The sequence below is a fragment of the Amblyomma maculatum genome, chromosome 8 (genome assembly GCF_055883805.1).
Source record: "Amblyomma maculatum isolate TAMU_Amacu chromosome 8, ASM5588380v1, whole genome shotgun sequence".
Taxonomy (NCBI): domain Eukaryota; kingdom Metazoa; phylum Arthropoda; class Arachnida; order Ixodida; family Ixodidae; genus Amblyomma; species Amblyomma maculatum.
Window position 1 is genome coordinate 128,010,661 of NC_139351.1, and position 12,843 is coordinate 128,023,503.

The 12,843-nt window shown below is 46.3% G+C and overlaps 2 pseudogenes; both read right to left on the minus strand.

The window, feature by feature from the left end:
* Positions 1 to 5,332: 5,332 nt before the first annotated feature.
* Positions 5,333 to 8,737, minus strand: LOC146182527 (beta-galactosidase-1-like protein pseudogene; annotated as a pseudogene).
* A 1,133-nt stretch (positions 8,738 to 9,870) lies between these two features.
* On the minus strand, positions 9,871 to 12,572 carry LOC146182528 (beta-galactosidase-1-like protein; annotated as a pseudogene).
* Positions 12,573 to 12,843: the final 271 nt, after the last annotated feature.

The following is a 12,843-nucleotide window of genomic DNA, read 5'->3' on the forward strand; positions in this document are numbered from 1 at the left end:
TGTGATAATAACATAAAAAGGAATGTTGGCATGCATTGAGGTCGCCATATTACAGGTTCCTCGCTAGGAATACGAGCGATTACTGGAGGTTAACGTTTCTCCTGAATTATACCAATTGGATACTAAAAAAAAAAAAGAAAGACTGTTGGTTATCGTGTCTCTGCGATGTGATGCCACCAGATCCACTGTACAAATGCAGCTTGCAGTGAGTACGTGAGCTCGCTATGCCTTCCACAATCCATTGGTTTTGCCCCTTTCAGCGTCACTACCTAGCACTTTTTTTGTGTTCTTTTGCATATCCCTTGAGGCATGTTTTTGTGAGACATGTTGTCGCGTTTCTGGAAACCAGCTTTTGTCAACGCGCGCAGAAAGCAACGTTTCTGTGACGAACCTCTTGTTTGACCAAACCATTCGACGACTCGCAGCTCCCAAGGAAGCCAGGAAGCGCTGCTGCCTATTTACTAGGTACTTTCCCTGAATACGATTTCCTGGGATGCGCATTTCCTCGCCCCCGCCCCCTTGATCATGTATTGTTTTCGGAACCATCCGAAAGGCGCCGTACAGTTCAAGTTAAGGGGATAGCGAGCCTGATTGGCGGCCGATTCGTATGAGTGGCTGAGATGCGTGCATTCCCCCTTTTCTCTTTAATGTTCGGGGCTATCCTCATAGGCATCCGGGCCATACGTGTGCGTGAGCCTTTAAAATCTACTGTTTGTTTCTAGAGGTTCTGTTTGTTTTGTTTGTTTTGCTCATTTTTGACTTGCCTTAGGATCGAGCTAGGCAACTTTATTGTTCGTGTCGTCCTCGCGTGCTCGCAAGTTTCTGGAGACTTCCGGAAAACTCAGGCTTTATCTATTGACGAGTTCCCTGTCAAGTTTGTCAATATTACAAACTAGGAGTACCGTTTGATGAGCACGACATTTTTTCTTTTTTTTTTTCGTATTCGGATAAAGGGACGGTGACGATGAAGAAAAAAAAAACAGCTCTGGATTGCTTAAAACAACGTTGTAAGGCAGTAATTACTGATTGACGTCCACCCAAGTGCAGCCGTACAGCTGCAAAGGAAAGCTGTGCAGCTTTCTCGGAAACTTCGTAGTTAAAGAAATGTTCCTCACGGTCCGTGGATCGACCCCAGCCCCACTGCATTTTGCGGTGCAGTCGCTCTACCAACCAGGACGGCTTTGTTTCAAGCCACCGCTGCCTCGCTTGTCATGGAATCACTGCTAAACGCATTTCCTTCAATGTAAAGCCTTGTTGTAGCTTTGTATATGCAGTTGGTCCCAGGTCGCGCTCTTTTTATTCAGTCAATAAAAAGACAGGCCGCCGCTTTAACTCTATTACAACTAAAACAAAATGAAAATGTGTCAGTCTGCTGTTGTCCTGAACCACCTCCTTGAAAGGCGGTCACTCTCGACGTTCATTATTCCACTGGATCAACACCTTAGTGGGGCACTCACTCGGTGGCAGTGACGTGAAGAATGGTGTTCGTTAACGAACCGCTGAACGGAAAGACACAAATGTGACGTTTTTGTTGCTATATGCTTCTTGAAGCAGTCTTGTCACATGTCGTTCGTACTTTAGCACATTTCTGTTCGCGTCACGAATATTAAGTTCCGACCTCGGCTTATGCCGTCCTCGATGAAGAAAGCAATCGTTCGTTTTCTCGCAAAATGAACATAGCGCGTGTGTGTCTGCTTTGGAACGCTGCACGCTCGGGTCTGGGCATTCACAAGAGCAACTAAACCATCTAGGCTCCTACCTTGAAAAAAGGGGAAATTTATCTCTCAGACCTTATTTAAGGGAGCGCTCATTCTTTCGTTACATGAGTATGCACCTACGTCACAGCGACAGCCATTTTGCGGTTCAGGCAGCATGGCGAAGGGCTACCAGCATATCTAATCACCTTATCATCGCTTGTTCGGCTTGCAGCGCTGAAGTTGTGCTCTGTACTACAACATGGCCGTAATGACATTATTTGAATACCTCTTTTAGACGAACGACTGAAAACATTGGTTTTACAATGGCCTTATATTAATTAACAGAGTTAAGAACCTCGTGTCACAGAAAAGCCAGCATTGGCATTACTTACTCTCAGCGGAGAGTTGTGATTGATCGACAGAGTAGTGATGCTATGGCTACACGACCTCGTGCGAGATTTAAAACAGCCGATAATGCTCGTGTTAATTCTTACATCACGTGTGGACTGAAAGTGATCAGAACACCACATATACTGCGAATACATGTACCCTGTAGCCTGTATGCCTCAAATATTTTAAGTTTATGCTGGTCGAGATCTAGTTTAAAAATTTTCGAGATTTTTAGGCGATAGTCAAACCGGTGACGCAGCCAGCCAGACACTCTCCCGACTAGGTTAGGCGCGTCTTCAACGCTTTAGGAACTTGCGGAGGTTTATATACGTATCGTACGTGTTCTGTTGCCCGTAAATTTGTAACTTTCGAGTGCGTACTAATGAATATGTTTATAATTAGGGACTACCGCAGGCAACTATCCGTCATACTCTTTAGGCAGAGCATAAGTGTGCCCTAATTTTTAAGCGATAGCCCTTCTTGCCGCATGAGCGTCGTGACGAAATCCTGAAAATGAAAGCTCTGAAAAAAAGCGTGTGCATGGATGTGATGTCATACGTAGGGACAAATATGTTTAGATCTAGGGACAGATTTTCTAAGACTAAGGGCGAAACAAATTGACCTAGGGACAGTTTAGCCACCATTCCATGCCTAATACATGTGAGAGCAAATTGACGGCTCCATCGCACATATTATGGAATTCTAAATCTTTTAAATAGGCAGCAGGACCAACGTATGTCATGTATGGTGCATTACTTGGTCAGTGACGTTCCAGTGAGACCTTTTTCCCTAGGATGGGGTCTAACAGAAGCATGGAAGGGATCTCCCAGATGGAATCGCAAGGCTTTCGCCTTACCGCACATAAGGATGCTTAAATGCGCCCCTGTGATCTTTTATCACGTCCCCTTCACGCAGATCTTACGAAGAAAGGAAGAGCACAGAACACAGTTAATTGGTCGGAAAAACCAGTTCCCGGAAAAGCGAACATCACTGACCTCGCTTTCCACGGCACACTTTGGAGAGAAATATATCCTTGAAAAGCACCAATCGGTGACAATGCTCAAGTAAAAAAGTCGATAGGTCACAATAACCTCATACAAGGTTCTCATACTAAAGTCATACTAAACTAGTACAAATCGGATATCAACTCATACAAAAATAATCCAACGTAGGAGAAATATATGAGGTTTCCGTTACATTTATAAGAGTTTGGTGTGAGTAAATCTGTATGAGGTTATTGTGACTCAAACTTTTTTTCACAAGGATGGGTAATGGTCGGCAGCATTCTGTATTACACCATATAGACAAGACTACGAAATCAGCTTTTACTTTAATTTTTGACTATATCGGACACGTTAAGTAATTGAACTTTTAGAGCTTATAATAATTTCGTCTCATAATTAGCTTTTTGTTTAGGCAACAAAAAAAGCATTAGCAGTGAACTATTTTCGTCACAGATGAGTCCTCTGTAGCTGTCACTGCAGACTTAAGTTGTGTTCCACTGTAGTCATTCATACATGCACTGAAAGCAGCGGAGAGTTAATAATATTTATAGACATGCAAACTATTGAAAAAGTGCCCCTGTATCAGGTAACTCCCAAGTTGCAATGACTGCCAAGCTTTTCTTGCTTGTTATTTGCAAGACAACTTGGCAAATGGACAATCACCGGATCTAACTTAGCCGTAGTCGTTATGCAATGCTATTTATATCCACTCACCCCTTTCCCCCAGTGCGGGGTAGCAAACCGGTTTCTTTTAAGGGTTAAACTCCCTGCGTTTGCTCCTCATCTTCTTCTTCCTCCTCCTCCTCCTCATGTCTGGTCAATAAAAACACGCGAGTAAAACGTAGCATTTGATTTTTATTTGCTGATTATAAAATTAGGAAAACGATAAAGAAAAATGGCGAGGGTCACCTAATTCCTTCAATGCTTGCATTGAAGGAACCTTTAGCGGAAGCTCATTTGAGCTTCTCGCAAGCGACTATATATCTGGAGCAACGCGGTCAATGCTCCCCGACTACGTTTAGTTGACAGCGTCGCTCTTTTGCGTCTTTCTCACACGATTTGCTCAGCCTTGAAGTCCGCATTACAGGGACCTGTTTGTTGCTTTCGTTCTCGGAGACAATCTTTTGTTTTCTGCCTGTAACCTTCTTTCTTTGTTTGGTCATCCACTCCTTGTTCCAAATTCATCGTTGAGGTGGTCGATTTTTAAATTGCCTCTAAAATATACGGGCTTATATCTCTTTGGACTCCAATTTCCAAGCTCTTATTTGTTTCTAGTTTTTTCTTTTCAACCGTCGCTATTTGGACCAGAAGTAGCTTCCTTCCGGCCAAAAGGCAATTTTACAAGGGCTAAACCTTGGAGCAATATTTCGTACCGGTGCCGATTTAGATCTGTTAAAGACCCTTCTCTATGTCATGAATACCGATCGCCATTACACTAAGAGGAATGGCAGATAAGAGCTCTGCCTGTTGCTCCTACCGGAGATTGTTACCTTTCAGATCAGGAACCTCCGCCATCGTCATCAATGCACGTGACAGCTTGAACTCCACTTCTCCCGCCCGCGATGACGGAGAGGGAAGTGACGGTGCGATTGTTAACAAGCGGTGCCACACATTTCCGACTTCATCTCGGAAAAGTTTATCAGACAGGCAGTCCGCGTGAACAGGAAAATGTGAAAGGCGCTGTTTTTATTCCGAATTCCCTTTATTTACTCGATAAGCGCTGTTAATTTATACACGCAACTGCGTGCACGCTTGTGCATTTGGATGGGTGTGTGTGGATCCCTGAATGAGTGTATATTCTCCCAAAGCGTCGCTGGGCGGCGTTGCGGCTCTTGATGGGCAGCGCCATCTGTGACAAAATAGCACAAACTGGGACGCAGCCTATAGCGCTTCACCAGCTGTGGTGGCTGCCCGCGACACAACACTACTTATTAACTCCGTTTTGCAACGGCGGAAGCCTTTCTGTATCGCCAAAACACCGCCTGACGCAACTGGATGTTTTTACAATAGGCAGAGACTCCACAAGACAGAATAGTTTTTCGGTTCAGGGTGATGCAGTGAGTAGGCAAGTGGGTCGACAATGCCGTGACACATTTCAAATCGCAAGAATCAGATATGTGTTCATGCGGGGTTCATCGTCAGTTCATTCTATATGCTGTGTTCGCTACGGCCCATGTGTAAATATCAGGCTTCCGAAAGCATGGTCCTGCACACGCGACGCTAGTTGGGGTTGCGTTTAGATCAAGATTTACTCACCTTTGGGTCATGGTTTATGGCTCCGTAGCAATCTCTCCCCAGGTTCTCCACCAGGATAGAGATTTTGTCTCCCTTCTTGGCTGGTACCACATTCGTGAGCTTAGCTGGTCTGCCACTGACAACGGAGTCGTAGTATATGAACTGCTTGCCTCCGGCCTGCACGTAAGCCCTATCTCACAGTTTGCTAAGGTACAACGTCACTGTCCCGTATTAGTACACTGCGACTGTCGTTCTATAAAACATAAAGCCGTAATCATGTTTCATAGCCTCGGAAGTCAATAAGTTCGAAGATTTCTTGCTGTTGAGCCAATTTTTTCCTTCTAAAGTGATTCATCGCGTCTTCGAGGGAAATGTCTGAACATTGCCGACGTTAAGCTTAGTCTGGTGGCGAGATAGTTCACCTTTGGGCGCCGTCCCAAGATATTTAGTAACAAGATCGTGGATGTCGTAGTAGATGGGTCGGATGTCTCCGTGTTCAGCATAGGTGCTCCGTAGTCGTAGCTCGTTGTGATAGGGTGGTTGTGATCCTTCGACGATTTGAAACCGAAGTTGGTACCTCCCGCGAACATGTAGAAGGTCACGGAGGCATTCCGTTTAATCATGAGTTTGAAGGTGTTCATCACTACCGTCCTTGTTTTAAAGTTGCGTGCCCATCCCCAGTAGTCCATCCAACCGGTGTAATACTCCACGACTACCATGGGAGCCGGCTTGGGGTTGACGCTCTCCATAACAGCGAATACTCTGGACACATTGCAATGATCCGGAAAGTTACCGGCTACCAATATGTCGCGTACCTTGTCGCACGCATAATGTTCGTAAAATGGAAAGTTGGTCCGCAAGTACATGACGTCCTTGCCCATGTGCTTTTCCATGACGGTCAACAAGTGCTCCATGTAGGCCTTGTCGCACTTTTTATAGTGTCCGTACTCGTTCTCCACCTGAACGGCGAAGATGGTGCCGCCGTTCTTGTACAAGTGCTTCGCTAGCAAAGGCAGGATCTTCCCCAACCAGTGGTCTGCGGCCGCCAGGTAGTCCTTGTCACTGGTTCGGTACTGCATGAAGGGATGATCTCTTAGAAGCCAGTAGGGAAAGCCCCGTTGTCTCGCTCGCCACAGATATATGGTCCAGGTTTCGCCACTGCCAGAAGATCATAATTCTTGATTTCCTTGAAGAAGGCGTCCAGGTCGTAGTCATTTTCGAAGTTGTAGACTCCGGGTTCCGGTTCGTGACCGCTCCATTCGATGTAAAAGGCCACGGCGTTGAGGCCGGCCATCTTGATTTTGTGCAGTCGATCTTTCCAGTACTCCCTCGGCACCCGGAAGTAGTGCATCTTATCGGCGATGTAGCGGAATGGCTGGCCATCTTTGATGAACTCTATGCGGGTGTGGTCGATGTAGATGGAGCGGTCTCCTGTAGTTCACTGCAAGATTATCATGTTGATAATGACATAACGAATTTCGGCATTGATTGAGGTCGCCATATTACTTGTACTGGACTAGGAATGCGAGCGATTACTTGATGTCAACGTTCCTTTGAATTAGCAGTTGATATGTAAAGAATGGTCGTTGCGTCGCTAAGTCAGTTGTGCTGGACAATGATGCAATTTTGTCGGCGTGTCCGTGAGTACGCGAACTAAATGTGTATTCCGCTATGCACTAGTAAAATCGAATTTGAGCGTCGAATCTGCCTCCTTCCTTTCATTCTTTTTAGCTCTTTCCTTATCCATCGAGCGTGCTTCTGTGTGAAGTGTGGTCGGGTTTCAGGAAGCCAATTGTTGTCAACCAGCATCCAGAAAAGAATGTTTCTGTGACGGCTCTTGTTGTGCCGTTCGACGACGTGCAGCTTCTAGGGGGGCCAGCAAGCGCTATTTCAAAAGACGTACGTTCCCTGAATCACACTTCCTGAGACGCGCATTTGCACATTTATCAGGTCTTGTGCCCTGAATCACCCGAAAGGCGTTTTTCTGTTGAACTTTAGAGGCTAGCCTGATTGGCGGCCGTGTCGTGTGTACCCGTTAGTATTTACTTAATGCCTATAGGTTTTGCTTTTTCATTGGCTGGCCGTAGGGACTAGTCGATTTCATCGTTCACGTTGTCCCCGCGTGCTCACACGTTTCTGAAAAACTGAGTGCCCAGTTTATCATTATTACAAACTAGGCGTACCGTTGCAAGAGTTTTTTTTTTTTTTTTGCTATATGTATGGAACATTGCGGTAGCGATTAGGGCGCGCAAACAGCTGTGGATTGCTTGAAAAGGTGTGTTAAGACAATGACAGACAAATTAGCCGCGCGCGCGCGCACACACACGCACACACACACACACCACCACCACCACCACCGCCGCCGCCGCCGCCGCCGCCGCCGCTGCTGCTGCTGCTGCTGCTGCTGCTGCTTTGGTGGCGGACGACGGCCGTTGCAACGCGAGTGTTTCTCTCTCCCTCTTCTTTTTCTTTTTCTTTCTTTCTTTCTTTCTTTCTTTCTTTCTTTCTTTCTTTCTTTCTTTCTTTCTTTCTTTCTTTCTTTCTCCCGTCTTCACGCGGCCGCGGAGGTGGCTCAGCTACAGAGCCAGTAGGCTCATGCAGTTTATTTTCCTTCTTCCTACAGTCGCAACAACAACATGCGCAGCATTGCGTATAAAAGGCGGTTATGAAATAGGCGGCTTTATATAAACGTTTGACATGGATGCACAGAAGGAGAGCCCAGTCGTTGCTAGGTGTCGGTATAGACAAGAGAAGATTAACTCTTCCAATCCTGAAGTTGTCGCCTGGCACTTGGCTATTCAACAATGAGAGAATGAGCTTAAGAAGGCGAAGAGAGCAGCAGAGCTAGACGCCCGAACAGAGAGAGGAACGGTTTGCCAAACGGAGATGCCAGACTGCCGAGCGTAATAGACGGCGTATAGCCACCGAGATAGAGCCTATGTAATACGTCAGTCAAAGGGAATCAATAAAAGACCCGTCGCTAAACATATAGTGACCACAACAAGCTCAGCCGGGGAAGCGTACCTCTCGCTACAATATATCCTGGCATAGCCGAGCTAAGCCACTGTCAATCTTTAGGCCGAACGAGCTGTAGGTTTGTTTGAAAAGTTTTGAAGCACAAAACAGCTGCCATTCTTAAAGAAAGGAAGAAAAATTGAACTTATAAATAAGACATGCCACTATTCTAATTCGAGCCTCTCGAGAGGACCTGCAGATCAATACAAAAAACATCGCGGCGTGCACTGCTGTCACGGCAACTCACTGCATTATTATGTGACAGCATAGGAGCCTCCAACGCGACAAAGGGAGAGAGTGACATGACATGGTTGTGCGCATGTTTTGGTTGATGTGTTCATAATGTCATGAGAGTGTGACATCGCTGACTTGGCATATGCTCTCACCGCGGGTCATGACTCAGCGTCATCCAGCAGCTACGCTTGTATGTCTGGATCTGTGTAGTCGTGCGTATGTAGCTGAGCGTATCAGGATATAATGTATGATGAATGAACGCAGCGCTATGCATGTGTACGATAGTGGAAAACACCCGAAAGTGCAGAAAATACCCGCCAGTGGACGTATGTACCTTAAGGCGAAGTATCGCAGACTGCACACGGCTCAGCGTCTGCTGCTAGTAGCATTGATAGACGAACATACAGTAGAGCGGGCTTCAAACATAAAAGCTGTCACATTTTACACACACAATGTGGTAAAGTTTCCCTTGAAACTATGCGACAAGTGTCACTTTTCTCTCCCGTGTGGGTTCTGTTTGAAGTGCAGTTACTGTGGCTGTAACTATACAACTGATATGAAAGTGTGCCAGGCCTTCTTGAATGCCATTAGAACGTGTCACTGATGTTATGAACCTTAATATAAGTCCTGCAATATGCCTGAAACCATCTGTACCTCGCTGATATATCATAATCTTCATTGCGCCTCTCTTACAGCGTATTTCTTGGCATGAACGCACTTTCGCTGCGAAAATACCTGGCGTCCTGAATAGAGACAGGAAGAAAATTCTGCGAGAAAGGGCGCTGTTATTTTGCTTTCATACATATTCTTCACTTGTTAGTCACTTGCTCATCAACTCTTTTGCGTGCGCTTCAACATACGCACGCGAGTTGATAAGAAGCATTCAAAAATGGCTGTGTACAAGGCTGTAGATCTCAGGGATGCCCCTTCGTGTCGTGTCGGCTGAGATTTTCTATACATACGCATATGTCCACACGAGACATTTTTTGACTCATGTGAACAGGTATATACGGGGCCTATAGGAATTGGAACGAGACACTTCTGCGGCCGGTATGAACTCACGTGGAGCGCAGATGTCTCCAAGGTGACACGTAAAGGGTGATAGAGGGCGCTACTGTATGGTAGCGCTTGTATATGCGAAATGCACGTATATCAAAGTGGCACAGGTGCAGAAGGAACAGGAAGAGGTGTTTCCCATTGAGTGGCGTATTGCATCGATATTGGCAGGGACAGACCCACTGACGCTCGAGACGTGCGGAGCTGATCACCCAATACATTAACTACACTGTTGGCTTTCAGCTGCTCTGCAGCCAAGTCGAAGTAGGAAAGGTAAGGACATCAAGGGTAATAGGACCGTGGCGCCAGCGTCATTCCGCGGCGTAATATAGTTTCGAACAGGGAGGACACTAGTTCACAAATTTCATACAAAAGGATAGACCTCTTACGTTGAAGAACTGAACGACCCCACCAGTCTACCGTTGATATTATAGAATTACGTGGCTAGAGAGAAAGGTGTGGCCAAGGCAGCGTGTTAAGGCCGAATAATCGTTTTGTGCGCTAGCATGCAAAATGATGTGGTCTCCCTACTCGTAATGCTGGTTCTACTGTTTGGCACAGGGACGCAGCACAGTGACAATGAGCCGTCTCTTTTCCTTCCCTCCTTAGACTTAACTATACAGGACCGCAGAATTATAAGCAGCACATGTGTATTTGCCCGAAGCTTGTTACTATCTGGTACGTATTAAGTGGTAAGTATTACGTTTACATTGATACGAGAAATATTTTCACGCATTTAACTCGTTCAGGCAGCATATGAATTTTTAGGATGCGTATTTGAATTCATGTGAGGAATTTATGAGTTAATTCGATCCGATTTAATCACACATGTCAAATGATACGCAGCAGGTATTCGTATACTGACAGTTGCATGTCGAGCGCTTTACGTATGAACTGATACATAAACGTTTTTATGCGTTTAACTCGTTTATAGCGTATATCGTTTCCTAAAGGGCGCATATGAACTGATATGTGAAATTTCGACGGAAGTGCTCTGCATTTAATTCACTGAGATTGCAGTATTTATCATGATAGAGGTATCAATGTCTCCTGATACGATTATATATAGAAGTGCATTCCATGATACTGCGAAGCCACTGGCGCAAATCTGAAATCATACGTATTTTCTCTCTATTTAAGTCGATATCTTGCAGGGTAGAGCAAGTGAGTGCTCCTATGTTCGACATGGCAGATGCATGTGCAGATATCAATGCTGTATAGAGAAAGCATGTCTTCTGAAAAAAGGGGGCTCATTGAGTTGCGTTCGGATCATGGTTTACTCACCTTTGGGTCATGGTGTACAGCACCGCAGCACTCTCTTCTCGTGTTCTCTACAAGGATTGAGATATTAGAGAGATTTAGCTTCCCGTGATCCGCGATCCGCCATCGTGACCCTCTACCGCGCGTGGGCGGGGCGCACAAGCTTATTGGTCCCGATGCGGCAGGTCCATGTGCCGACATCAAGTATGTGGCGCCATCTAACGGCGTCAAGGGGATCTGGGCATGCGCATTGGACAGCACGGTGGCGGATCACGGTAGCGGATCGCTGATCACGGCAAGCTAAATCTCTCTCTTGTCTCCCTTCTTGGCGGGTATCACCTTCGTGAACTTGTCATATGTGCCTCTGACTGCGTGGTCGTAACATTTAAACTCCTTGCCCCCGGCCTGCATGCAAGCCATATCGCAGATTGTGAAGGTACAGCGTCACTGTCCCATATGTGTACACTGCTACTGTCGTTCTGTAAAGCATAAAGCCGTAATCATGATTCATAGCCTCGAAAGTCAATAAGCTCGAAGAATTCTTGCGGTTGGGCCAATTTTTGCCTCGAAAGTGATTCATCGCGTCTTCTAGGGAAATGTAGTCGTTCAGCTGGACGTTGCCGATATTAAGCTTAGTTCACCTCTGGGCGCCGTCCCAAGATATTTAGTAACCAGATCGTGGAGGCCGTAATAGATGGGTCGGATGTCTCCGTGTACAGCAATAGGTGCTCCATAGTCGTAGCTCGTTGTGATAGGGTGGTTGTGATCCTTCGACGATTTGAAACCGAAGTTGGTACCTCCCGCGAACATGTAGAAGGTCACGGAGGCATTCCGTTTAATCATGAGTTTTAAGGTGTTCATCAGTGCCGTCCTTGTTTTAAAGTTGCGTGCCCATCCCCAGTAGTCCATCCAACCGGTGTAATACTCCACGACTACCATAGGAGCCGGCTTGGGGTTGACGCTCTCCATAACAGCGAATACTCTGGACACGTTGTAATGATCCGGAAAGTTACCGGCTACGAATATGTCGCGTACCTTTTCCCGCGCATAAAGTTTGTAAAATGGAAAGTTGGCCCGGAAGTACACGACGTCCTTGCCCATGCGCTTTTCCATGACGGTCAACAAGTGCTCCATGTAGGCGTTGTCGCACTTTTTATAGTGTCCGTACTCGTTCTCCACCTGAACGGCGAAGATGGTGCCGCCGTTCTTGTACAAGCGCCGCGCTAGCAAGGGCAGGAGCTTCCCGAACCAGCGGTCTGCGGCCGCCAGGTAGTTCTTGTCACTGCTCCGGTACTGCATGGAGGGATGATCTCTGAGGAACCAGTAGGGGAAGCCCCCGTTGTCTCGCTCACCACAGATGTATGGTCCTGGTTTCGCCGCTGCTAGAAGGAATTCTTGATTTCCTTCAAGAAGGCGTCCAAGGCGTAGTCATATTCGAAGTTGTAGACTCCGGGTTCCGGTTCGTGACCACTCCATTCGATGTAAAAGGCCACGGCGCTGAGGCCGGCCATCTTGATTTTGTATATTATCTTTCCAGGCTTCCGCGGGCCTTATAGGCCCGCGGAAGCCGTACATCTCGCCGGCGATGTAGTTGGAATGGCTGGCCGTCTTGGATGAACAATCCGCTTGTGCGGTCAGTGTAGATGGAGCCCTCTTCTTGAGTACACTGGAAGATTGTCATTGGGATAGTAACATAAGAACGAAGGTCTGCATGCACTGAGACCGTTATATTATGCGTTCGGGCTAGGAATGATAGCCATTACTGGAGATCAAAGTTTTTCCCGAATCAGCACTTGGAATATAAAAAAGCGAGGGTTATTCAATAAATCAATATTATTTGTGCAGTATTTGTGCCACCGACACATCCTAAGTGCAGCTGTAGCTTGTGAGAGAACGTATACTACTTTGCTGGCATGTTAGTGAGTACGTGAACTCAATATGCCTTCTAATAT